Source organism: Cervus elaphus, chromosome 8, assembly GCF_910594005.1.
Source record: "Cervus elaphus chromosome 8, mCerEla1.1, whole genome shotgun sequence".
NCBI lineage: Eukaryota > Metazoa > Chordata > Mammalia > Artiodactyla > Cervidae > Cervus > Cervus elaphus.
The window spans coordinates 32,605,157-32,633,018 of record NC_057822.1 but is presented as its reverse complement, the minus strand read 5'-3'; the positions used below and the strand labels follow the sequence as shown (position 1 = coordinate 32,633,018).

The 27,862-nt window shown below is 37.2% G+C and overlaps 1 protein-coding gene and 1 long non-coding RNA gene across 2 annotated transcripts in view; one reads left to right on the top strand and one right to left on the bottom strand.

The window, feature by feature from the left end:
• SPAG16 (sperm associated antigen 16) overlaps positions 1–27,862 on the top strand; it is a 965,654-nt gene that overhangs the window by 543,278 nt on the left and 394,514 nt on the right. The window lies entirely within an intron of this gene.
• LOC122698726 lies at positions 4,180–22,698 on the bottom strand. Its single transcript, XR_006342400.1, has 3 exons — positions 22,687–22,698; positions 16,108–16,114; positions 4,180–4,312 (listed from the first exon to the last, which is right to left on the bottom strand). It is a non-coding gene; the product is annotated as an uncharacterized LOC122698726 (long non-coding RNA).

Here is a 27,862-nt window from a genome sequence, read left to right as displayed (position 1 = left end):
ATATTTTGGGGGGGCTCCAAAATCACTGCAGATGGTGACTGCAGCCATGAAATGAAAATACACTTACTCCTTGGAAGGAAAGCTATGACAAACCTAGACAGCTTATTAAAAAGCAGAGACATTACTTTGCCAACAAAGATCCATCTAATCAAGGCTATGGTTTTTCAAGTAGTCATGTATGGATGTGAGAGTTGGACCATAAAGATAGCTGAGTGCTGCAGAATTGATGCTTTTGAACTGTGGTGTTGGAGAAGACTCTTGAGAGTCCCTTGGACTGCAAGGAGATCCAACCAGTCCATCCTAAAAGAAATCAGTCCTGAATATTAATTGGAATGACTGAGGCTAAAGCTGAAACTCTAATACTTTGGCCTCCTGATGTGAAGAACTGACTCATTTGGAAAAAGCCTGATGCTGGTAAAGATTGAAGGCAGGAGGAAATGGGGACGACAGAGGATGAGATGGTTGCATGGCATCACTGAATCAATGGACACAAGTTTGAGCAAGCGGCAAGAGTTGGTTATGGACAGGGAAGCCTGGTGTACTGCAGTACATGGGGTTGCAAAAGAGCCAGACACGACTGAGTTAACTGAACTGAATGGATGTTGGCAATTTGATTTTTGGTTCCTCTCTCTTTTGTAACTCCAGCTTGCACATCTGGATGTTCATGTTTCATATACTGTTGAAGCCTGGTTTGGAGAATTTCGAGCATTACTTTGCTAGTGTGTGAGATGAGTGCAATTGTGCAGTAGTTTGAATATTCTTTGGTACTGCCTTTCGTTGGGATTGGAATGAAAGCTGACCTTTTTCATTCCTGTGGCTACTGCTGAGTTTTCCAAATTGCTGGAACATTCAGTGCAGCACTTTCACAGCATCATCTTTTAGGACTTGAAATAGCTCAACTGGAATTCCATCACCTGCACTAGCTTTGTTGGTTGTGATGCTTCCTAATGCCTACTTGACTTTGAATTCCAGGATGTCTGGTCTTGGTGAGTGATCACACCATTGTGTTTATCTGGGTCATGAAATTCTTTTTTGTATAGCTCTTCCATGTATTCTTGCCACTTTTTCTTAATATTTTCTGCTTCTGTTCGGTCCATACCATTTCTGTCCTTTATTGTGCCCATATTTGCATGAAATGTTCCCTTGTTATCTCTAATTTTCTTGAAGTAATAGCTAGTGTTTCCCATTCTATTGTTTTCCTCTGTTTCTTTACACTGATCACCTCCTTGCTATTCTTTGGAACTCTGCATTCAGAGCTGCATTCGGATATAGCTTTCTTTTTTTCATTTGCCTTTCGCTTCTCTTCTCTTAGGTGTAAGCCCTCCTCATTCAACCATTTTGACTTTTTGCATTTCTTGTTTCTTGGGGATACTCTTGATCACTCCTTCCTGTACAGTGTCTCAAACCTCCATCCGTAGTTCTTCAGGCACTTTGTCAGATCTAATCCCTTGAATCTATTTGTCATTTCCACTGTATAGTTATAAGAGATTTGATGTAAGTCATACCTGAATAGCCTAGTGGTTTTTCCTACTTTCTTCAATGTAACTTTGAATTTTGCAATATGATGTTCATGATGTGAGCCACAGTCAGCTCCTTGTCTTGTTTTTGCTGACTATATAGAGCTTCTCTATCTTCGACTGCAAGGAATATAATCATCTGATTTTGGTTATTGACCATCTGGTGCTGTCCATGTATAGAGTCGTCTCTTGTGTTTTTGGAAGAGGGTGTTTGCTCTGACCAGTGCATTTTCTTGACATAACTTTGTTAACCTTTGCCCTGCTTCAGTTTGTACTCCTAGCTCAAATTTGCCTGTTACTCCAGTTTCCCTTGTCTTCCTACTTTTACATTCCAGTCCCCTATGTTGAAAAAAACATCTTTTTGGGGGTGTTAGTTCTACAAGGTATTGTAGGTAATCATAGAACTGTTCAACTTCAGCTTCTTTGGCATTAGTGGTTGGGGGATAGACTTGGATTACTGTTGTATTGAATCGTTTGCTTTGGAAATGAACAGAGATCATTCTGTCATTTTGGGGATTGTACCAAAGTAACTGCATTTCAGAGTCTTTTGTTGACCTTGAGGCCTACTGAATTTCTTCTAAGGGATTCTTGCCCACAGTAGTAGATATGTGGTCATATGAATTAAATTCACCAATTCCAGTCCATTTTAGTTCGCTGATTCCTAGAATGTCGATGTTCACTCTTGCCATCTCCTGTTTGACCACTTCCAATTTGCCTCGATTCATGGACCTGACATTCCAGGCTCCTGTGCAGTATTGTTTTTTTTTTTTTTTTTTCATTGTTCACCAGGAGTTTATTTTTATTTTATTTTTTTATTTTAGTACACATTTAATGAAATCAAAGAACAAAAAATATTGATTTTGGCATATTTTCACAAATCTATGATCTCATGATACAACATCACTCTTTCCTTCCTTCACCAGTCATGTCTACACCTGGGCATTGTTTTCTCTTTGGCTCCATCTCTTCATTCTTTCTGTAGTTATTTCTCCACTGTTTAGAATATTTCTATGTTCTATATTTTATATATTCTGTATTCTATGTTTTTCTACACGGAGGTCCTCGGAAAGTACATCATAAGTAAATAAAGGAAAAAATGAGTCCCTCATATCCATGTCAACCAGTTTGGGGGCTTTGTTTCTCTGTGTAATGTAATGGGGTTTTTAAAGCACTTTTCTTCTGTAACAAAATCTCTGTGTCTAAAAAAAGTTTGATAAAAATGTGAAATTTTGTGGGAGAAGGCGAGGGTGGGATGTTCAGAGAGAACAGCATTAAAACAAGTATACTATCAAGGGTGAAACAGATCACCAGCCCAGGTTGGATGCATGGAGACAAGTGCTCAGGGCTGGTGCACTGGGAAGACCCAGAGGGACGGGATGGGGAGGGGGGATCGGGTTGGGGAACACATGTAAATCCATGGCTGATTCATGTCAATGTGTGGCAAAAACCACTACAGTATTGTAAAGTAATTAGCCTCCAACTAATAAAAATAAGTGGAAAAAAATGTTCAATTTATGAAAGCAGTGATATGATGTAGTGTAAGTTCTAAGCATGTTTTTGATGCTGTTGAAATAATTCTATAAATTATTAAATCATCTTACAAAAATATTAGTTTATAAAACTTGTACCCAACAGTTGTCACAAATGTTTAAGCTAAGAAATGTTCAAGTTTTCATATTTGTTTAGTAAATATAGTAGATTTTAAGCCATATCTTTCTATAACTTGTGAAATTGGGTAAAAAGAAACTAAACCCTGTATATAACTGTACCAGTTTAATAAAACATAAGCATTTGTCATTTTAACAATAGAAGTTAAATGAAAACAGTTAGTAGTCAATATTTCTGCACCCAGCAAAAACCTAAGAAAGTATCCAAAAACTTTTTAAGGTTTATTTTATGATAAAAGAGGAACAGAGCAAAATGTTACAAATCATTTTTTTTATTGACCCTGAAAACTGATCATACTTATCCTCTATGAGAGTCCCAGTGGGAGGAAATAGAAGAACATCTAAAGTTCATTTGGTCAGTATCATAAGAGTCTTGTTAATTGGTCAAGAATTATATACATTCATCTATCCATCACTCATTCATTCAGTGCAGTCTAAACTCCTACCACATGCTAGAGATTACAGTGTGATATTTAAACTTTTGTTTTTTTTAAACCCAGTTCTGAACCCTGGATTCTGTTCTTTGTACTCCATCTGCTTGTGCTCAATCGTGTCCAACTCTTTGGGACCCCATGGACTATAGCCGGCCAGGCTCCTCTGTCCATGGGATTTTCCAAGCAAGAGTACTGGAGTGGGTTGCCATTTCCTCCTCCAGGGTATCTTCCAGACCCAAGGATCAAACCAGAATCTCTTACATTGGCAGGAGGATTCTTTATCCTCTGAGCTATGGCAGGAGCCCTCCTTTCTACTTAGCCACTAATAATTCCAAACTTTTCTGCCACACCCACTGCCTACCACCCTCATTTCTTAAAATTAATTAATTAATTTAATTGCAGGCTGATTACTTCACAATGTTGTGGTGGTTTTGGCCATTCCTTGACATGAATCAGCCACGGGTATACACGTGTGCCCCGATCATGAGCCCCCGCCCCCCTCTCTTCCCATCCCGTCTCTCAGGGTCATCCCAGTGCACTGGCTTTGAGTGCCCAGTTTCATGCATCGACTTTGGACAGGTCATCTCTTTCACATGTGGTAATAAACATGTTTCAATGCTGTTCTCTCAAATCATCCTACCATCGCCTTCTCCCACAGAGTCCAAAAGTCTGTTCTTTATATCTGTGTCTCTTACTATATCTCATATATAGGGCCGTCATCACCATATTTCTAAATTTCATACATATATATGCATTAATACACTGTATTGGTGTTTTTCTTTCTTACTTGCTTCACTCTAGTAAGCTCCAATTTCATGCACCTCATCTTTAGAACTGACCCAAATGTGTTATTATTAGTAGCTGAGTAATATTTCATTGTGGATATGTACCAAAACTTTCTTATCCATTCATCTGCCAATGGACATCTAGGTTCCTTCCATGTCCTATTGTAAACATTGCTGCAGTGAACATTCAGGTCCACGTTGTGGCTTCCTCATTGTGTATGCCCAGCAGTGGGATTGCTGGATTATATGGTAGTTCTATTTCCAGTTTTTTAAGGAATCTCCACATTGTTCTCCATAGTGGCTGTACTGGTTTGCATTCCTACCAGCAGTGTAAGAGAGTTCCCTTTTCTCCACACCCTCTCCAGCATTTAGTGTTTGTAGACTTTTTGATGGCAGCCATTGTGACCGGTGTGAGATGGTACCTCATTGTGGTTTTGATTTACATTTCTTTGATAATTAGTGATGTTGAGCATCTTTTCATGTGTTTGTTAGCCATTTGTATGTCTTCTTTGGAGAAATGTCTGTTTAATTCTTTGGCCCATTTTTTAATTGGGTCATTTATTTTTCTGGTATTGGGCTGCATGAGCTGCTTGTATATTTTTGAGATTAATTCTTTGTCACTTGCTTCATCTGCTATTATTTTCTCCCATTTTGAAGGCTGTTTTTTCACCTTGCTTATAGTTTCCTTCATTGTGCAAAAGCTATTAAGTTTAATTAAGTCTTTATTTTTTATTATTATTATTATTTTTTTGCTTTGATTTCCGTTACTCTGGGAGGTGGGCCATAGAGGATCTGACTATGATTTATGTCAGAGAGTGTTCTGCCTATGATTTTCTCTAGGAGTTTTATAGTTTCTGGTCTTACATTTAGATTTTTAATCCATTTTGAGGTTTTTTTGTGTGTGTATGGTGTTAGAAAGTGTTCTAGTTTCATTCGTTTACAGGTGGTTGACCAGTTTTCCCAGCACCACTTGGTAAAGAGTTTGTTTTTTCTCCGTCGTCTATTTTTGCCACCCTCATTTTTCACTGAATTAGGTCTACACCCACACCTCAGAGCTTTAACAACCTGCAGGGGAAGAGCAGATTGAATTTTCAATCGAGAACCTTGTTTTTAATGGTTCATACTGCCTATGCTTTCAATCCTTGATTAATATTCTGATAAATCAAGTTAACTTTAAAACAGGTATGTTTGTGCCTTTTATTTCTGGATTGAATTCTCCAAATACTTTTTCATAAACTAATATGCCACTGTTCCTGTTTCCATTTTAACTCTCTGGCATTTGTCTGAGATAAGAATTATAATCTTAGACAATTCTAGTTCTTCCCACTTGACTGATATTTAATTCCTCAATTAAATATGTATTTGCCATTGTTAGGATAATATGGAGCTCTGTACAGATCTAAAATTATATGCACATTCTTAAACCACAAAATTCTTAAATTTGAATAAATGACATTAATAACACATAAGCAAAGTGCTAAGTGCCATAAGAGAGGAACTATTGTCTATTTTGAACAAATTATGAAAAAAATTTCTAGGATAAGAGGAAACACTACTTTAAGTACATGCATTTAACACTGTCAAGAAATAGCCAATTGAAAGGGGAAAAGGAAGGGATTATAAACATGGGGAGTTAAGACTGTGGTATTAAGATACAAGTAGATGAATAGTGGGATGAATGCCTAAGCTGTTCTGGGGAGGGGAGTAGTTCCTAACTCATTTATATAAACCAAAGCCATTCATACAAGTACATGCTATCAGTCCTTGTTAGAACAAATAGAAAATCAGTGAAAATATAGATGATTTGAACAGCACTGCAAACCAAGTTTCCCTAATTGAGATTTATAGAGCACTCCACTCAATAGCAGCAGAATACATATTCTTTATAAGTGTACATGGAACACCACCACGGTAGACTGTGTGTTGGGCCATACAATAAGATCAATACATTTTTAATGATTTAAATCATTCAGAGTGTATTTCTGGTAGAAAACTGAATTAAATTAGAGATCAGTAACAGAAAGATATTTGGACTATCTCCATATATTTTGAAATTCAAAAACACGTTTTAAAGGCTTCAAGGGTCAAAGAATAAATCACAGGGGACTTAGAAATAACCTAATTGGATAAAAGCACAATATATTAAAATAGTGAGATAGAAATTCAACAAAGTTGCAGAATATAAGGTCTACAAACAAAAACAATCTTATTTCTGTATAATAATAATGTATGGTTATATCAATTAAAAAAATAGCTATTCACAATAACTCCAGGAATGGTGATACATAGTTATGAATTTTAAAAGTACAATATCTAAGTGCTGAAATTACAAACACTAAAGAAATAAATCCAGGAAGACCTCAGTAAATCAGAAACTGACCATGCCAATGGTTTAAAAAACTCAATATAATAAAGATGCCAATTCTCCACAAACTTATATGTAGGTTTAATGTAATTCCTAGAAAAATCTCAGAAATATTTTTTATAAATGTAGACAATTCAATTGTATAATATAGGAGATCCTATTATTGCAGTTACTAAAATAGCCAAGGCTAGGCTGCTCAGCTAGCATGCCAGCAATTGTAGGGGGATAAACGCTGCATCCAAATTTATGCGGGGTACAAGGATGAGGCTGGATTCTGTAATGGGCTGGAACTACGAGGACAGTGAGAATGAGTTCCCAGTTAGTGATTGTTTTGAGGACCCAATCACTAAATTTGGCCTGGGGAAACTGAGGGCAGGGCATGCCTCTTTGCTTCCTCATTTCCTGCGAGAGCTCCCTAATGTTTGATTGGCTATCCTCATCCTTCTCTGTATTCCTTCCAAGCTACCATTTAGAAGATAGGACCTTTATCTAGCCCAATTCACAGGAAGAAAGAGCAAATGTCAATTGCATTGTATTTGCATTTGCCTTATCATCTGGTGTGTTGCCATGGAGTTTTCTCTTTTTTTAAGAAAAAATTCTCACATGTTACTGGGCCAAATGCTGCAAACCCCTGGTTTTAGAAAGAGCCTTATTGCAGGATAGTGAAAAGGCTGTGAACACGAGTGGATCTTTCTTTTTGTGCCTGGATTCCTCAAAGCCTCATTTCCTAAAAAAGATGAGGAGAGTAGCCCAAGAATCCATTGACTTCCTTAACAAGTAGTGTTTTTTGTCCCCAGGCTTTTTGAATGAAAACAAGATGCTGGATTGTCCTTGGAGAATAGTTAGTGTGAATATTTGGTGTCCTTCAGTTTACACAAATGTATTCCTGTAAGTCCGCTTTTAAGTTAAACTCACTGTTTGAGGAAAGTGCAGTATTTAATGGAACCCTGTGGAGAATCCCTTTACAAAGTGAATAATCATCTCCTAACCAATGTATTCTGTGTCTGTTTTTCTATAGCCTGGATTTTTTAAAAGGCATATTAAAATTATGAGTATGAAAACAAATTCCCTTGTTTCTAAAACTCCAGTTTAATAAATTCATTTGAGCATGCCCTTAGTAGAAATGCCTACTCCACATGACCCAACTGATTCTTGTATCTCCGTAGTTGACTTTAATCAAGAATAGTCACACCTGTACTGTTATGTCAAACTCTAAGATAACAACTTTTAGCAGAAATAGTTCCTGATGAGAATGATCAAATTCTTATCATCTTGATAGATAGATAGGGGATATAAATAATACCGAGTAATGTTTAAGCAGTCTTTTACAACTCTCAAATTAATTTCAGACATTTTCTACTTTATCCTGATTATACATAAATGTAGAGTACATGTGATTGTCTAGAGTCATGTAAATTGTGGAATTGATTCATAACCCTAAACCTTAGTCTGGAACTCTTCCTATAAAACTTTTAGAAAGTAAGTCATATTAAACAGCCCTATAAGTAATGTAAAGTGTCAACAAATTTAAATATTACATTAAATTTTAGAAGAACCATTTATAATGGTCATTAAGGTACTTTTTTTCTTAGTTCAAAAAGGATGTGACATAGCGTGATCTTTATGCTTACTAGAAAAGTGTCAGATCTAAACTGAATACCTTCCCCTTTTATATTTCTGTTTCTTCACCTTTTTAGCAATGTGTATGGTCCTCAACTGCCATTTATATAAAAATAAAAATTGAATATTACTATATTTGAATACAGGTGGAAGTTTTTTTTAGCCAAAATGCTAGAGTTACATTGTAAGAAAAGATCATATCAAAAGCTGAGAGGTAAATTACCTTTTTTGGAATTCATCCATTCATTATTTCTCTGAGAATTCACTCAAAAAGATACTCTATATGAAAATTTTAAAACAGCTATAGAATTTTGTTGCATAATCCGTTTTTTCCATGATGAACTTGACTGATGGAAGCAAGGTACCACTGTATCTTATAGGGGTGGCAGCAGGCAGAGGGTTTCCCAGCTTCTTCCTTCCCTAAATCCCACCTTTCTTTAGTTTTAGCATCCTCATGTTCCATTTCTTCATCTGATTCCATATATTCCCCACATTCTGGTCCTCCTGATTCTCCTCGCTTGTCTCCTACTGCTTTGCCAACTTCTGGTACTTCAGCCACTGGAGCTGAGACAGCTGTGAGTCAAGCACCAAACTGCAACCAGTTTATATTTTAAATTAATGTAAAAGAGAAAAATAATAAATGCATAATTGGCTTTCCTGACAGCTTTAATGCATGGATTTCAGAGTCTTTTTTGGGCAATGCATTGGGAAGTAAGAATAAATGACAGAGTCAACAATTTAATCATTAAGTCTATAGTTCACCAGGGCAGTGAGCAATACAGCCTTCAGAGTGAAGTCTTTTTGTTGTATTTCAGATTCATGAGCAGTAAAGTGGTTGGGACCTGGCATGCTATATATCTTGCTGAATAGGACAGTCCTACATAATGAACAATTTTTTGTATCCATCATGCCTTCTGAAAGCCCCTATGCATATTCATGAAGTTGAAAGAAAAAGTCTGTTAAAAATCCTAAATTTTTATTTTTAGCCAAGGACAAATTTCACATTGAAAGTAAAACCACAGCATTGTTTACAAAATTTTAGTATATGCTGTTCTTTAGGAATTCAACTACTTTGTAAGTCAATGGAATATTTAACAAATTTTTATTGAAACGTGACAACAGTTGTTTACCTTTGCATGAAACAACCTCATGGCAGTATAGGGCCACTTGAATTTGAGTTCTAGACAGAAAACCTTAACAGTTTGTGTTAATTACAGTTGTAACCATGATGATTCCATAGATGTGAGCCTCTGGTTCCGTGATTGGGTCTCCTAATGTAGTTGTGTGTGTACGTGCTAAGTCACTTCAGTCGTGTCCAACTTTGTGTGACCCCATGGACTATAGCCTGCCAGGCTCCTCTAACCATGGGATTTTCCAAGCAAGAATACTGAAGTGGTTTGCCATGCCCTCATACAGGGGATCTTCCTGATCTAGGGATTGAACCTGAGTCTCTTAGGTCTTGTGCATTGGCAGGCAGAGTCTTTACCATTAGCACCACCGGGGAAGCCCTAATTTAGTTGAATATAAGCATTTATACTTTGAAAAACAATATTTTGTTAAAAATTACTTGCTTTTCATTTCTTTGCACATTGCAATTAGACCACTATATTGACTTTTTAAATTACTATCTTTTATTTGTATGGAGTAGATGGAGCTTTAAATATATTTGTTTTTCAAAAAGGCCAATAGATTTCATAGAATGAATGAAGTAGTTAGACTAGTACCAACTGATGGGGGGGGGGAAATACATAATAAATTATTTAGCTCAATATAAGAATTCTTAATTATATAAACATGAAATCAAGATTTGTTGGAAATAATTGACCCATTTATATGCATTGATTGATATTTCTATCATGTATAAGTGATGCTATATACAAATGATAAAACAAAGTCATATAAAAGTTGGCCTTACAATACAGATGTCTAATAGGAATATAAGTCATCCTTATCAACTTTCAGCTGTGCTGACCAGTCATGTAATGAAAATGGATAGCACCTGAAATGAGAAAACAATTACGTGGCAATCTGATGGAGGGTGGCCATACCCAACGGATGAACAAAATACCTCAAGCAAAACTAACAGCAGCATAATGAGCTAAGAAGTGACAGGCACAGCTCGGGCAGATCGTGTTTGCTTGAAGCAAGCAGAGTCTGAGCTCCTTCACTGCCTCATTTAAACAGAAGAGTATGCTTAGCGTGAAACTAAGAGACAGTTGACAGAGAATGACACCCTGCAGGTAACAGCTGCTGCTAACACCCAAAGGATAGAATTGCATAGCAGGCATATTTATTTAATTTTGAAATTTGTGAGAAAAATCTTTTTAGACCCATTCTTATGAGCAGAAAGCCTCAAGGTCAGTGGACCAATCACACAGTGCAGAAGGTATTGCCATATTTATATGATGCAGTGGAATGAAGTAATTTTAACAGGACTATTACATTTGCATAAATAGAGTTTGTTGATTATGATTGTTCTAAAGAAAAATACACATTTAAAACTAAATACCCTAAAGCATAATTTTAATGGCACTCCCTGCCTTACAGTCATACACAGTATTCAATCCCAATTTCTTTTCTGGAAATTGAACCCCATTGAGCCTAGTACCACGTCCAGGCCACAAAAAAGCAGGGGAAATCCTGCTTTAAGTGAAAGTAATACTGATACCATATGTATCTCTATCACGTTTTAGAAAGATATGCTTAATAAGAAAACTGTTTTTTCATGTCAAATCCAGATTTTATTTAAGAAAAATCCTGAATCCAAAGATAAAATACAGTTAAAAACAAAAACTATTGTGTGCTTCTTTGTTGAAATGCTGGTAGTTTTAAATTCTTGACATGAGTGATTGGCAATGTCACATATGAATTTGCCAGGGAATAAAATAGAGGTCATAAAATATAAAGACATAATAGGACATATTTATCACCTCATGAAACAAGATGGCATTCTAATATCTTTAGCTGTCCACTTTACTGTATTTTGTGTATGAGTCCTCACTACAGAGATCTGTCCCTGATTTGAACACATCACATATGAGAGGTAAAATGCATGTGGCAGAGGAGGGTTGCAAATGGCATTCTGCTTAGGATCCTCATCTTCAGGTCAGTAATGTTCCATCACACAAACAAGGCGATGATTATGATGAGGAGGATCTTTATAATAATCTGTAGGGTTCTGCAGAACTTTTCCAGCCACATATTCAGATCCTAACAAATCACTTTGTGGTGGAAAAAGCAGATGGAAGTTAAGAAATGTTAGTGCAATATGATGTTATAAAGAAAAGCACGTGTATCTTTTCTCAAATTTGGTTTAATACATTTTTTGCAGATGGTGGTTTTCTTTAAAAGCTTTAATGTGTTCAGTGTCTGTACAATTTTATGAGGAGGAGGTGTGAGTTGCCATTGTGATAACAGTAAAATTCAGTGAGCCCTGCTATATAATTTGTTTACTAATAAAGAGGAGGAACACACCCAGTTAGCATATTTTAATGGGCTAGTAAATGAATAACCAAGAAAAGAGAGAACTTCAGTTTCAATATGAAATGTAGAAGCCATTGAACAAATGAAATTATGGCAAAGAAAGTCTTCTTTAAAGATTTTTTAAAATCTACTACATCAAATCATTCCTGTGGTATTTAATTCTTTCTGACGAACACGATGATCAAAGTTTCGTTAGTTTGTTACAGAAAAAGAATGAAACGCTTTTAGAAGTCATGTCTCTTGTAATCCAACTATTATTTAGATAGATATATCAGAGAGAGAGAGTAATTTTCAAGTTGTTTAGAACACTAAAGTGCAAGTAGAAAATAATTACTATTATTAATATCACTGTTAAAGTACCTCTGTTCACTGAATCAGAGACCAATCTGACTGATTTGCTTACATATTCATGGCTGCTTTTAAGTGCCCTTTACTCAAAATTTTGTTCTCTGTATTACAGTTGTACTATATAGGAAATAAAATGGATATACCTTGTTTAAAGGTATCCATAGAACAAAGTTATTTACATAATCAAGAAGAGATCCAGACACAGACAAGTGACTTAATCATATAATATAAAGGTTATTACAAGGTCCTGCATGACCCCGAATATTTGCCACCAGCTTCCTATCTTATTTCTTTGTTTTTTTATATGGACTAATATTCCTGCAATTAGAATTACTTCTTTTGTAAGAAGAATGAATAAATAAATGGCTTTATTATGGTTTTATATAATATTTATTACAATTTTAAAAGCTAATGATTAACAAATACACTTGGGTGAAATGGGCCTCAGAGAAATGGGAGGGAGGATACTAATTTAAGGAGGCCATCTCATTTCATTATCACAGATTAATTTATTAAATTAGCTAGTTGCTCACCAAGCCTGCCTGACCCAAAAATTATGAAGTGGAAATGCCCTCTTCCATTTACATTCCAAAGTGTAAATATGTTTTAGAAACAGAGAAAATCTAAGGGATTTGATGTGTGACATAGGTTATTTTCAGGTGGCTTTTCATGGAGGGAGGGGTCCAGAAAAGCCTCAAGGAAGCATAAGGGTGTCAGGGAAAGCACATCCAGGGTTTGAGAGGGCCACAGAGGTATTCAAGCTCACAGCCTAGAAAAGACGCTTCACAACTGCTAACATTTCTCTCTTTGCCGTAAATAACATATATGGCACAACTAAAGTTTCCCTGGAAGGCTTAAAATATTTTCTTATATTTTCTTTACCAGTGGTTCTGTCCCAAATCAAATATCTAAAAATCATAATTTTTACATACATTTTAAAGTAACAGTGAAAAAATGTATCAAACTGACTCACATTGATACCATCAAGGATGGTAACATAGGATTTTTCAGGTTAATACTTTTAAGAAGATTTCATTCTTAAGAATAAGCTTATGAATTAAGATCAGAAGTTTAAGCTAACTAAATTCTGCTTTTGGATGAGAAAATGAAAACTAAAATACTGGCAGTTTCTAAAGCTCCTTCAGTTCAGTTCAGTTCAGTCACTTAGTCGTGTCTGACTCTTTGCAACCCCATTAAAGGCAGCACACCAGGCCTCCCTGTCCATCACCAACTCCCAGAGTTTACTCAAACTTATGTCCATTGAGTCGGTGATGCCATCCAGCCATCTCGTCCTGTCGTCCCCTTCTCCTCCTGCCCTCAATCCCTCCCAGCATCAGGGTCTTTTCCAATGAGTCAGCTCTTTGCATGAGGTGGCCAAAGTACTGGAGTTTCAGCTTCAGCATCAGTTCCTCCAATGAACACCCAGGACTGATCTCCTTTAGGATGGACTGGTTGGAACTCCTTGCAGTCCAAGGGACTCTCAAGAGTCTTCTCCAACACCACAGTTCAAAAGTATCAATTCTTCAGCACTCAGCTTTCTTCACTGTCCAAGCTCTCACATCCATACATGACCACTGGAAAAACCATAGCCTTGACTAGATGGACCTTTATTGGCAAAGTAATGTCTCTGCTTTTTAATATGCTATCTAGGTTGGTCATGCCTATCCTTCCAAGGAGTGAGCGTCTTTTAATTTCCTGGCAGCAATCACCATCCACAGTGATTTTGGAGCCCAAAAAATAAAGTCTGACACTGTTTCCACTATCTCCCCATCTATTTGCGGTGAAGTGATGGGACCAGATGCCATGATCTTAGTTTTCTGAATGTTAAGCTTTAAACCAACTTTTTCACTCTCCTCTTTCACTTTCATCAAGAGGGTCTTTAGTTCCTCTTCACTCTCTGCCATAAGGGTGGTGTCGTCTGCATGTCTGAGGTTATTGATATTTATCCCAGCAATCTTGATTCCAGCTTGTGCTTCTTCCAGCCCAGCATTTCTCATGATGTACTCTGCATATAAGTTAAATAAGCAGGGTGACAATAAACAGCCTTGAGGTACTCCTTTCTAGATTTGAAACCCATCTGTTGTTCCATGTCCAGTTCTAACTGTTGCTTCCTGACCTGCATATAGGTTTCTCAAGAGGCAGGTCAGGTGGTCTGGTATTCCCATCTGTTTCAGAATTTTCCACAGTTTATTGTGATCCACACAGTCAAGGCTTTGGCATAGTCAATAAAGCAGAAATAGATGTTTCTCTGGAACTCTCTTGCTTTTTCGATGATCCAGCGGATATTGGCAATTTGATCTCTGGTTCCTCTGCCTTTTCTAAAACCAGCTTGAACATCTGGAAGTTCTCGATTCACGTATTGCTGAAGCCTGGCTTGGATAATTTTGAGCATTACTTTACTAGCGTGTGAGATGAGTGCAATTGTGTGGTAGTTTGAGCATTCTTTGGCATTGCCTTTCTTTAGGATTGGACTGAAAACTGACTTTTTCCAGTCCTGTGGCCATTGCTGAGTTTTCCAAATTTGCTGACATATTAAGAGCAGCACTTTCACAACATCATCTTTTAGTGTTTGAATTAGCTCAACTGGAATTTCATCACCTCCACTAGCTTTGTTTGTAGTGATGCTTCCTAAGGCCCACTTGACTTCACACTCCAGGATGTCTGGCTCTAGGTGGCTGATCACACCATCGTGATTATCTGGGTCATGAAGATCTTTTTTGTACACTTCTTTGTATTCTTGCCACCTCCTCTTAACATCTATTGCTTCTGTTAGGTCCATACCATTTCTGTCCTTTATCGAACCCATCTTTCATGAAATGTTCCCTTGGTATCTCTAATTTTCTTAAAGAGATCTCTAGTCTTTCTCATTCTGTTGTTTTCCTCTATTTCTTTGCATTGATTGCCGAGGAAGGCTTTCTTATCTGTCCTGGCTATTCTTTGGAACTCTGCATTCAAATGGGAATATCTTTCCTTTTCTCCTTTGCTTTTTGCTTCTCTTCTTTTCACAGCTATATATAATGTCTCCTCAGACAACCATTTTGCCTTTCTGTATTTCTTTTCCATGGGGATGGTCTTGATCCCTGTCTTCAGGGGGAGTTAATTATTGGATCATTTATGTTGATCATATAATCTTTTCCTTTGTTGCTGATTGAAATCAACATAAAGCTAAGTTTATTTTAAAACAATATATTCAATATTTGAAGACTAAGTCCAAAGAAAAGGTTTTTGGATTGAGGGTTAAGTGCTGGGAAGTAATGATCTCTCTTCACAGAAAACAAAAATTTGTAGTTTCGTTAACAATAATAAGTAGCTCAGCTGGTAAAGAATCTGCCTGCAATGCAGGAGAATTGGATTTGACCCTTGCGTTGGGAAGATCCCTTGGAGAAGGGATAGGCTACTCACTCCAGCATTCTTGCCTGTAGAATCCCCATGGACAGAGGAGCCTTGTGGGCTATAGTCCATGGGGTCATGAAGACTGAGCAACTAAGGACAGCACATTGAATACCTACCCTGGACCCACTTTGTTTAGGACATGACAGATAAGGACAGAGTCTTCATGAAGTGTGCAACTCTAGGCAGAACTGACTGTTGGGTTTGAGAGGGAACAATGACATAAGTAATCAAGTTAATTTCACCTAGTGATTGGCTTGGAAGGAAATTAACAGGGTGGACAGGGAAGCCTGTCGTACTACAGTCCATGGGGTTGTAAAGAGTCGGATCCGACTGAGTGACTGAACTGACTGACTGATGATCAGAAGAGACTGAGTTTTGAATGAAAGCTCTGAGCAAGAGGAAACAACTGGACTGAAGTCTCTCTTCTCAAACACCCCAGGGCCTGGATGTTCTGAGGATGTTCCCCCTCATTCCAGCCCTGCCTTCTCTCCTTACTGCTGCGCTTGCGGGAACACCTCCTCTCCTGCAGCCATGCTTCTGTGGCTGAAGCTACTGTCTTTTCCCATTCCTGATATTTGGCTTCTAAGTTCTCTTTTCGAGGATTGACATGGAAAGGAAAAGGGGTGTAAGACTCAAAGTTTCACTGTGGCTACTTTTGATCATATTATAGTTACATATTTTGGAGAAAGAAGTTTAAATGTATGATTTCAGAAGTAGATTGTGGGTTTAAATTATTTAATGTTACATCTATTGATCAACTTGTAGTTGATAAGGAAGTTCATCACAGTCATCTTTAAAGCTAATTTATATCCTTTTTTAAGGAAAAAAAAATCTCTTTCCAAAGAAAGATATGCTTCCTTTTGACATTTTTGTTTTATATAAAAAACAAGACATCTGATAGTTTTAATTACAATTTTTAGAAGCCAGAGTTCTTTTAAAAACTGATCTAACTGCAGGAAGACTGCACTCAGGAGCCATTTTAAACATCAAAATCACTGAAATTACCACAAAAATGCAAAAAAAGGTGACAAGACTAAACAGACTGCAAGAAGAACACTGTATAAAGTATGAGAGCAGAAACAATAAAAAAAAAGCATGGCCTGTCTGGAGCTCAGTTGGAAATGTGCATGTCACATGACAATTTTGTTGCTACTCTGCATTTCCATATGTGCATATGCCTGCAGAGTGTTGATTTCAGGATGGTAAATACAAATTTGCAAGCAGGCAGTTTGCAAATACGGAATCTTCTTTTTTTTCCAAATATATCCTCTCTTTTATATTTCTTTTTAGTTTAATTTTAACTGAAGGATAATTGCCTTACAATGCTGTGTGACTTCTGCCATATAACAGCACGCATCAGTCATAAGTGTTCATATCCCTCCTTCCTCTCGAACCTCCCTCCCAGCCCTCATCCCATCCCACTCTTCTGGGTTGTCACAGAGCACCAAGTTGAGTTCCCTGTGTTATATAGCAACTTCCCACTCTCTTATCTATTTTACACTTGGTAATATATATATTTTCATGCTACTTTATCAGTTGGTCACCTTCTTCTTCCATTCTGTCCGTAAGTATGTTCTCTATGTCTGAGTCTCTATTCCTCCCTTGCAAAAAGGTTCATTAGTACCATTTTTCTAGACTCCATGTATACACCTTACTTTATGACACTTTTTTCTCTTTCTGACTAACTTGACACTATAACAGGCTCTAGGTTCATCCACCTCACTGGAACTGACTCAAATTTGTCCTTTTTATGCCTGAGAAATACTCCATTGTATATACTTGCCACAACTTCTCCATATATTTACCTGTTGATGGACACCTAGGTTGCTTCCATGTCCTGGCTATTGTAAATAGCACTGCAGCAAACATTGGGGTACAGGTATCTTTTTCAGTTATGATTTTCTCAGGGTATATGCCCAGTAGTGGGAATTCTGGGTTATATTGTAATTTTATTCCTAGTTTTTTAAGGAATCTCCACACTGTCCTTCATAATGGCTATATCAATTTACATTTCTACCAACAGTGCAAGAGGATTCCCTTTTCCCCATGCCTTCTCCAGTATTTATTGTTTGCAGAATTTTTAATGATGGCCATTCTGACCAATGGGCTTCCCAGGTGGTACTAGTGGTAAAAAAAAAAAAAAAAAACAAACCTGCCTGCCACTGCAGGAGACATAAGACATGTGGATTCAATCTCAATCTCTGGGTCAGGAAGATTCCCTAGAAAAGGAAATGGATACTCATCCAGTATTCTTGACTAGAAAATCCCATGGACAGAGGAGTCTGGTGGGCTATAGTCTATAGGATCACAAAGAGTCAGACATGACTGAAGTGACTTAGCACACACACATTCTGACCGGTGTGAGGTGATACCTCATTCCAGTTTTGATTTGCATTTCTCTAATTGAGCATCCTTTCATGTGTTTGATGGCCATTGTATGTCTTCTTTGGAGAAATGCCTGCTTAGGTCTTCTGCCCATTTTTTGATTGGGTTGTTTGCTTTCCTGGTATTGAGCTGCATGAGCTGCTCCTTTGTCAGCTGTTTCATTTGCATTTATTTTCTCCCATTCTAAAGATTGTCTTCTTTTGTCTATAGTTTCCTTTACTGTGCTAAAGCTTTTAAGTTTAATTACATCCCAATTGTTGTTGTTTTTATTTCCATTACTCTAGGAGGTGGGTCAAAGAGAATCTTGCTGTGATTTATGTCAAAGAGTGTTCTGCCTGTTTTTCTCTATGAGTTTTATAGTTTCTAACCTTACATAGAGATCTTTAATCCATTTTGCATTTATTTGTGTATGGTGTCAGGAAGTGTTCTAATTCCATTCTTTTACATGTAGCTGTCCAGATTTCCCAGCACACTTCTTGAAGAGACTGTCTTTTCTCCATTGTATATCCTCGCCTCCTTTGTCAAAGAAAAGGTGCCCATAGATGCATGGGTGATCTCTGTGTTATCTTGTTCCATTGATCTATTTAATGTACTTTTGTTTTTATTTCAGTACCATACTATCTTGATGACTGTAGCTTTGTAGTTTAGTCTGAAGTCAAAAAGTTTGATTCTTCCAGCTCCATTTTTCTTTCTCAATTGTTTTGACTATTTGAGGTCTTTTGTGTTTCCATACAAATTATAAAATGTCTTGTTCTGTGAAAAATGCCATTGGTAATTTGATAGGGATTGCATTGAATCTGTCGGAGAAGGCAATGGCACTCCACTCCAGTACTCTTGCCTGGAAAATCCCATGGACAGAGGAGCCTGGTAGGCTGCAGTCCATGGGGTCACTCAGAGTTGGACATGACTGAGCAACTTCACTTTCACTTTTCACTTTCATGCATTGGAGAAGGAAATGGCAACCCACTCCAGTGTTCTTGCCTAGAGAATCCTAGGGATGGCAGAGCCTGGTGGGCTGCCGTCTATGGGTTGCACAGAGTTGGACACGACTGAAGCGACTTAGCAGCAGCAGCAGCATTGAATCTGTACATTGCTTTGGGTAGTATAGTATAGTTGGTGGTAAAGAATCTGCCTGCAGTACGGGAGACGTGGAGATGCAGGTTTGATCCCTGGGTCCAGGAAGTCCCCAGGGGAAGGAAACGGCAACCCATTCCATATTCTTGACTGGGAAATCCCATGGACAGAGAGCCTGGCAGGCTACAGTCCATGGGGTCACAAAGAGTTGGACAGGACAGAGTGACTCAATAGCAGCAAACAAACAAGGACATGATGGATTTCTCCACCTGTTTGTGTCCCCTTTGGTCTCTTTCATCAGTGCCTTGGTTTTCTGTGTGCAGATCTTTCGTCTTCCTGTGCTGTGTTGTGCTTCGTTGCTGAATCGTGTACGACTCTTTGTAACCCCATGGACTGTAGCTCACCAGGCAACTCAGTCCGTGGAGATTCTTGAGGCAAGAATGTGGAGTGGGTTGCCATGCCTCCCCCAAGGAATCTTCCCAACCCAGGGATCGAACCCAGGGTTCAATCAGACTCTTTACCATCTGAGCTGAGCTACCAGGGAGCCCTGGGTAGGTTTATTCCCATGACTCTTGCTCTTTTTATTGTGGTGGTAAATGGAGATGTTTCCTTAATTTGTCTCTATGATTTTTTGAATGTGGACTCTCTAACTAATTGGGGCCAACTACAATTCCCAGTATTCCCAGTGTTATGGTGTGCCAATTGCTTAAAATAGTAAATGCTCAATATGCGCCAACTTAAACTACAGTGTTAAGTGTAGAAACTGTTGAAATATAAAGAGTTATTTGCTTTTGTCTTTATTCATTTGTCCCGGGTTGCCATTTCAATATTTGGTCTTTTTATTTTGCTTTTTCCCATTATTCAGTTTGCTGCCATTTATTGCCAAGTATCCACATTTTCCTCATTGTTATCAGTGAACAGTGCTCCAGCCTCTTAAATTTCTCCCTGCACTTGCATCCTTTGCAAAAACAATTCAGTTGACTGTTTAACAATCTGAGTAAGGACTTGAGGGTACTCTAAGCAAGTCCTCAACTCTATTGTGGTTATTTTATTTATGCACCTTTTTCTTTTATTCTCTAGATCCTGATTATATTTCAGGTATTTGAGGGTGCTGGGAAATCTGCCTTTTACATTGGTAGAGTAGAATTTTATTACCATTTGGAGATAGTTCTCAGTTCATATGTTTATTGTCATAAATTATGTTTATCTCAGATAAGCCTCATGATAAATGTTATCAGTGTATGTTTGCTCAATTATATAAATGCTATTTAAAATCCAGGTCTTTCACTTACAAAACAGAAATAGAGTCAAAATGTAGAAAACAAATTTATGGTTACCAGAGGGGAAAGAGAGGGGAGGGATAATTTAGGAGATTGGGATCAACATATACACTGGAGGAGAAAATGCAACCCACTCCAGTATTCTTACCATGAGAACCCCATGACAGTATGAAAAGACATATATACACATTGCTAGATATAAACTCAATAACTGGTAAGAACCTGTTGTAGAACACAGGGAACACTAGTCAATGCTCTATAATGACCTATATGAGAAAAGAAATCTAAAAAGAGTATGTGTGTGTGTGTGTGTGTGTGTGTGTGTGTGTGTGTAATTGACTCAGTCAGTTTGCTATACAGCAGATAGTAACACAACACTGGAAATCAGCTACTCTAATAAAAATTTTAAAAAAAAGAAAATAAAAGAGAGGTGGGATCAGAAAACAATCTTCCCACAGTCCATGGGATTGCAAAAGAGTTGGACACAATTTAGTGAATAAACAATTAAAGCCTGGGGCTTCCCAGGTGGCTCACTGGTAAAGTATCTGCCTGTCAATCCCTGGGTTCAGAAGATCCCCTGGAAAGGGAAATGGCAAACCTCTCCAGTATTCTTGCCTTCAGAATCCCATGGACAAAGGAGCCTGGCAGGCTGCTGTCCAAGGTGTCGCAAAAAGTCAGGAGTTTGGGACTAAACAACAGCAACAGTTAAAGTCTTGGGCCATAATATTGGGGTGGTTTTAATACATATTGTAAAAGAATTAAGAAAATAAGAGAAACATTATGATTTAAGTACAAAAATGAAAAAAAAATGTAGGGGTATTGGTTGCCCTTTTAGAGAATTAGAGACAAAAAGAACAGGAGATGACACTGAAGGAAAAATGATGAAATGAAATGCGATGTAAAACAAAATGAGTGTGTTAATATTCTTGCTATTAATTTCAGTTCTCTCTAAAGCAAAAGATTTTCCAGAATTAACTACTAATTTTTCAAAATAAATCTGTAGCATAAAATATAAATAAAATTTAGGTCTTACTAAGGGTTACTAAGATAATGAATTCCAGTATTTTTTCCTAAACAAGGATAGATAATTTTTACCCTTTTCTTCATGTTCACTTAAATACATACTGCTGTTCTTTTGTAAATGTTCTGCAATTGCATTAACCACATTTTGTTGATATGAAAGTTCATACAAGCTTGAAGTTTCAAAAATACAGTTTCGTATCCAATATTAATAGTGTTACAACAAATACACCAAAGGAAATAGAATCTTTAAAATTTAATACCTCGCGAAGGACTACTGTGTGTGTACTATGTGTTAAAACAATGTCCTCTTACAAGTTACAAGTTGGAAATACATTTTAAATGAAAATGCATCTTCTCTAGAAGAGTGGATAACTTTATTTTTTAACGAGTTCATAGTTGAGAAAAATAGCCATCCTTTGGTTACCAGAATCAAGGAGAGCAAGGGACGAGAATAGAAGAAAAAAGGGGAAATAAAGTAAAAACAGGAGGTAGTTGATAAAGAGCTTTTTCGTGTCAACTAACTTCTCTCTACAAAAATGTTAGGAAAACAGCAGACAGAGCAACAGAGAGAAAATTGCATCAGGCTTCAGCGTTTACGTCTTTGATGGAAATGTGCAAATCATTCCCATCACTTGTGGTGCAGTCATGCTCCGTCACTTTAGTCCATTTTCACCTTGCAAAGAATTCTGAATGGGACTTCCTTCTCTGGCAGCTAATTAATCTCTCACAAGCCTGCTCTTGCAGTCTGTCTGCCTGAAATGCCCCATACCTAAACCCAGTGATTTGTGAACAGATTTCTTTCCCCCTTGACCAGTTCTTTCTTCCTTTAAGCTATGTGAAGACCCAGCTTTTTCTTTTATTTGGGAAACTCTGTGCACTAGAATATATCATTGAGGAACCTCTCCCTCTATCCTACCACCATAACTGAATATACTCCCAAATAATTAAATTGGGTTTTAATGACAGCCAACAAAGCCTGAATATCAACTGTGGATGTGCACAGTGTTTTACTAGTAGCCCACATGTATGTAAGGATATACATTACTAAATTACACATTTTCTGTGTGTATTTGTTAGATATTCCCTGTGATGAAACAGATATAATCATATATGATACTGTTGCCTTTGCCTTAAAAATACCGCCAAATTGTGCAAATAGACATTTTAGTGTTTTGGCAAATTTTGTATTTACTGTAAGAGTATAATTGTTTATAGGTTGGAATGCTTCAATTAAAAAAATAATAAAAATTGCATTCATGTTTATTATATTTAATAAATACAGCCTTTTATAAAGTTACTGCTAATGAACTACTTGCAAATAGCAATGCTTAATTTTGTCACAGGTGAAACTGCCTTTCCATGATAGCTCATAAGAGGTTAGAAATGCCATCTTTATTATTTTGCTGATGCTGTCCACAGACCATCTTTTTAATGTAATTATCAGTATTGCTTTATTTTCTCTCATGTGTTTTTCTCTTAAATCTTTTGTGATTTGTATCTGTTCATTCATATTTCCTTTCCTTTTTTTTCTTTAGATTTTCTTTTTTTTTTCCATTTATTTTTATTAGTTGGAGGCTAATTACTTTACAATATTGTAGTGGTTTTTAGACATAAGACTTCCTGATAGCTATGCTGCCTTTAGAGAACAAAGATATATATATTACTGGTATAGATATTCCAAATATTATACATACTTTGTCCATCTATGAAGATGCATATACTTGACACATACATGTGTGGAGCCTTAATAAGAGGATAGAATCACTATAAATACTCAATGATTCACAGAAATATATCTTATGTATTTATTGTGTCCCACATATCAGGAGAGTGAAGGCAGAAGGAAAAAGTATTCTCAAAAGTGATGTTTACTTTTAATTGTTTGGTTGAGGTGATATATACAGTGGAACGGGCAACTTAACACTGAAGTGTTCAATTATTATAGATGAATTTTGATAAATGCATTTACCTTTAAAGCTATTGAAGCTATAGGCCATTTCTGTGACCACAGATAATTTCCTGGTTCATCTAATGAAAGCCTATTCCCCACAGAAAATGGTGTCTTCTTTCTATAACCGTAGAGTATCTGTTCTTGAACTTCATATGAATTCAACTACATAATACATAGGCATATTTATCTGAATTCTTTCATTTGGTATTATTGCCATTAAAGTATGTTGTTGCAAAAGTCAACAATTCATTATTTTTAGTCACAGTCTAATGAGTCAATATAGTACCACTTCATCTAAGTATCTTAAAACAATATAATTCTGTGTTTACCCTTATCCTTGTGATTTTGCTTTTAGTTTACTTCTACATACTTAAAGCACTATCCAGTACAATGATGGTATCTTTAATCAGTTGTCTTTTAAAAATTTAAAAAAAAAAGATATTCTTCCATTTACTCAAGCAGTTATCATTTTAGATGATGTCATTCTTTTCTGTATATGGATATTTCCATCTGTTGTCCTTTCCATTCAGTCTGAATACCTTCTCTTCAGAATTTCTTATAGGAAATATCTGCTGGTGATTTATTTGAAAAGTTATTTCATCTTCATTATTGAAGGTATTTTAACTGGTTATTGAATTTTCAGCCCTTAAAAAAGTTATTCTGTTATATTCTGTTGTTTCTGTTGAGAGGTCAGTTGTCATTGCACCATTTTTTCCTACATGTTATGTTTCTTTCATTGATTGTGACTTTCAGATTTTTGTTTTATATATATATTTTTTAGCAATTTTACTATGATGTGCTTAGGTGTGTTCTGTCTGTTATTAATTATGCTTGGATTTTCCTGAGCTTGTAGGATCTGTATATTGCTGTTTCTCATCAAATTGGGGAGCACTTGAGCGATTGTTCTTTCAAAATTGTTCTAACCCTTTTCTCTTTCTTTCCCTTTCTACCCTCCCCACCACCTCTGGAAACCCAATTATTTCTGTTAGACCATGTGATTATCACCACTGATGACTGAGGTTCTGTCAATGATTTTTCAATATGTTTTCTTTTTCTTTCTATTTCTGTAAGTTCTATTGATCTTATTCAAGTCCACCAATCCTTTTTTCCCTGCAGTATTCAATGTGCTTTTTTGCTCATGCAACCAACTTTATTTCGTATGTTATATTTATCAATTGTTTTTTTAAAGTTTCTATTTATTCTCTGACATTCTCTCTTTGTAGACACATTTAGCAGTTTCTTTAAATCCTTACCTGTGATTATGATATACGGTTGAAATCTTGGTCTTTGATTTAAAAAGTTGAGTCTGTTTCTAATACTGAGCTTTTTTTCTTGTTTATAGGTCACCTTTTTCACCTCTTCACATGTGTACTATTTTTTTAATCAAATGCTGGATATTGTTAGTAACAAATTTTAGGGAGCCTATATTAAGTGGTCTTTCTATAAAAGATAATTCTGTTCCAGCAATCTATTTAATTATAGACATATCATTTTTGCCTTTCAGGCTTATTTTTATTCTTGGTCTAAACAAGTTTACTTTGGTTTTTAACTTCCATTAGTGAACCTGACCCTTACTCCTATGGTGAGTTCTTTTTTGTGGTTCCAGCTGAAAGTCTGAGGTACCCAGTGAGTCTGTCCACTCTAGATGAGATTAAAAGTCCAATATCTTCCAATAACACCTGGTCTTTTGTATCACTGTACAGCATTCAGCCACACAGCGTGAAGACAGCATGAAATGTCTTCTAGGGCCTGTGGACTCTTACACTGTAGAAATGTCATCTAGACCTTGACCAACAATTCATGGCAAATTCCCAGACAAACTGCTGCCATTTCCCACATAGCTCCCTTTTTTCATGTACCCTTCACTGCAAGACCAGGCAGACCAGCAGCCCAGATTATTCTCATTTCCTCTCAGTTCCTCTGAGACTTCACATCTTCCCCCATCGGTGGCTCAGACAATAAATCATCTTCCCACAGTGAGAGAGACCCAAGTTTAATCCCTGGGTGGGAAAAATCCCCTGGAGAAGAGAATGGCTACCCACTCTGGTATTCTTGCGTGGAGAACTCCATGGACAGACGAGCCTAGTGGGGTTGCAAAGAGTCAAACACTGAGCAACTAAAACTTTGACTTTCAGTGAGACTTCACATCTACCAGGGTTCTACTATTATTTTGATAGCAGTAAATGCTTCCAAGCAGAAAGTCAGTGAGGTCAGTCAGTACAGTTCAGTACAGTGGCTCAGTTGTGTCCAATTCTTCTGCAACCCCATGAACTGCAGCATGCCAGGCTTCCCTGTCCATCACCAACTCCCAGAGCTTACTCAAACTCATGTATATCCAGTCAGTGATGCCATCCAAGCATCTCATCCTCTGCCATCCCCTTCTCTTCCCACCTTCAATCTATCCCAGCCTCTGGGTCTTTTCAAATGAGTCACTTCTTTGCATCAGGTGACCAAAGTATTGGAGTTTCAGCTTCAACATCAGTCATTCCAATGAAATTCATGACTGTTTCCTTTAGGATAGACTGGGTGGATCTCTTGCTGTCCAAGGGACTCTCAAGAGTCTCCTCAAGAGTCTTCTCCATCACCACAGTTCAAAATCATTAATTCTTTGGTGCTCAGCTTTCTTTATAGTCTGACTCTCACATCGATACATGATTATTGGAAAAAATATAACATTGACTAGTCGGACCTTTTTTGGCAAAGTAATGTCTCTGCTTTTTAATATGCTGTCTAGGTTGGTCATAGCTTTTCTTCCAAGGAGCAAGTATCTTTTAATTTCATGGCTGCAGTCACCATCTGCAGTGATTTTGGAGCCCCAGAAAATAAAGTCTGACAGTTTCCATTGTTTACCCAACTATTTCCCATGAAGTGATGGGACCAGATGCCATGATCTTCATTTACTGAATCTTGAATTTTAAGCCAACTTTTTCACTCTCCTCTTTCACTTTCATCAGGAGACTCTTTAGTTCTTTGCTTTCTGCCATAAGGGTGGTGCCATCTGCATATCTGAGGTTATTGATATTTCTCCAAGCAACCTTGCTTCCAGCTTGTGCTTCATGCAGCCCAGCATTTTTCATGATGTGCTATACACATAAGTTAAATAAGCAGGGTGACAATAAACAGCCTTGATGTACTCCTTTCCAAATTTGGAACCCATCTGTTGTTCCATGTCCAGTTCTAACTGTTGCTTCTTGACTGGCATATAGATTTCTCAGGATGCAGGTCAGGTGGTCTGGTATTCCAATCTCTTGAAGAATTTTCCACAGTTTTTGTGATCCACACAGTCAAAGGATTTGGCATATTCAATAAAGCAGAAGTAGCTATTTTTCTGGAACTCTCTTGCCTTTTCGATGATCCAGTGGATGTTGGAAATATGATCTCTGGTTCGTCTGCCTTTTCTAAATCCAGCTTGAACATCTGGAAGTTCATGGTTCATGAACTGTTGAAGCCTGGCTTGGAGAATTTTGAGCATTACTTTGCTAGTGTGTGAGATGAATGTAATTGTGCAATTTGAGCATTTTTGGCATTGTCTTTCTTTGGGATTGGAATGAAAACTGACCTTTTCCAGTCCTGTGGCCACTGCTGAGTTTTCCAAATTTGCTGGCATATTGAGTGCAGCACTTTCACAGCATCATCTCTTAGGTACTACACTTGATCTTAGCCAAAAGGCTGAGAAGCGATAGCATCATCTCTTAGGATTTCAAATAGCTCAACTGGAATTCTGTCACCTCCACTAGCTTTGTTCGTAGTGATGCTTCCTAAGGGCCCACTTGATTTCGCATTCCAGGATGTCTGGCTCTAAGTGAGTGATCATACCATTGTGATTATCTTGGTCATGAAGACCTTTTTTGTATAGTTCTTCTGTGTATTCCTGACATCTCTTCTTAATATCTTCTGCTTCTGTTAGGTCCATACCATTTCTTTGCTTTATTGTACCCATCTTTGCATGAAAGTTTCTCTTGTTATCTCTAATTTTCTTGAAGAGCTCCCTAGTCTTTCCCATTCTATTGTTTTCCTCTATTTCTTTGCATTTATCACTGAAGAAGGCTTTCTTATCTCTCCTTGCTATTCTTTGGAACTCTGCCCTCAAATCGGTATATCTTTCCTTTTCTCCTTTCCCTTTCTCTTTTCTTTTCACAGCTATTTGTAAGGCCTGCTCAGACAACCATTTTCCATTTTTGTATTGCTTTTTCTTGGTGATGATCTTGATCTCTGCCTCCCATACAATGTCCTGAATCTCCACCCATAGTTCTTCAGGCACTCTATCAGATCTAATCCCTTGAATCTATTTGTTACTTCCACTGGATAGTCTTAAGGGGTTTGACTTAGGTCATATCTGAATGATCTAGTGGTTTTCCCTACTTTCTTTAATGTAAGTCTGAATTTGGCAATAAGGAGCTTATGATCTGAGCCACAGTCAGCTCACCATCTTGTTTTTGCTGACTGTATAGAGCTTCTCCATCTTTTGCTGCAAATAATTTAAATAATCAGATTTTGGTATTGACAATCTTGTGATGTCCATTTGTAGAGTCTTCTC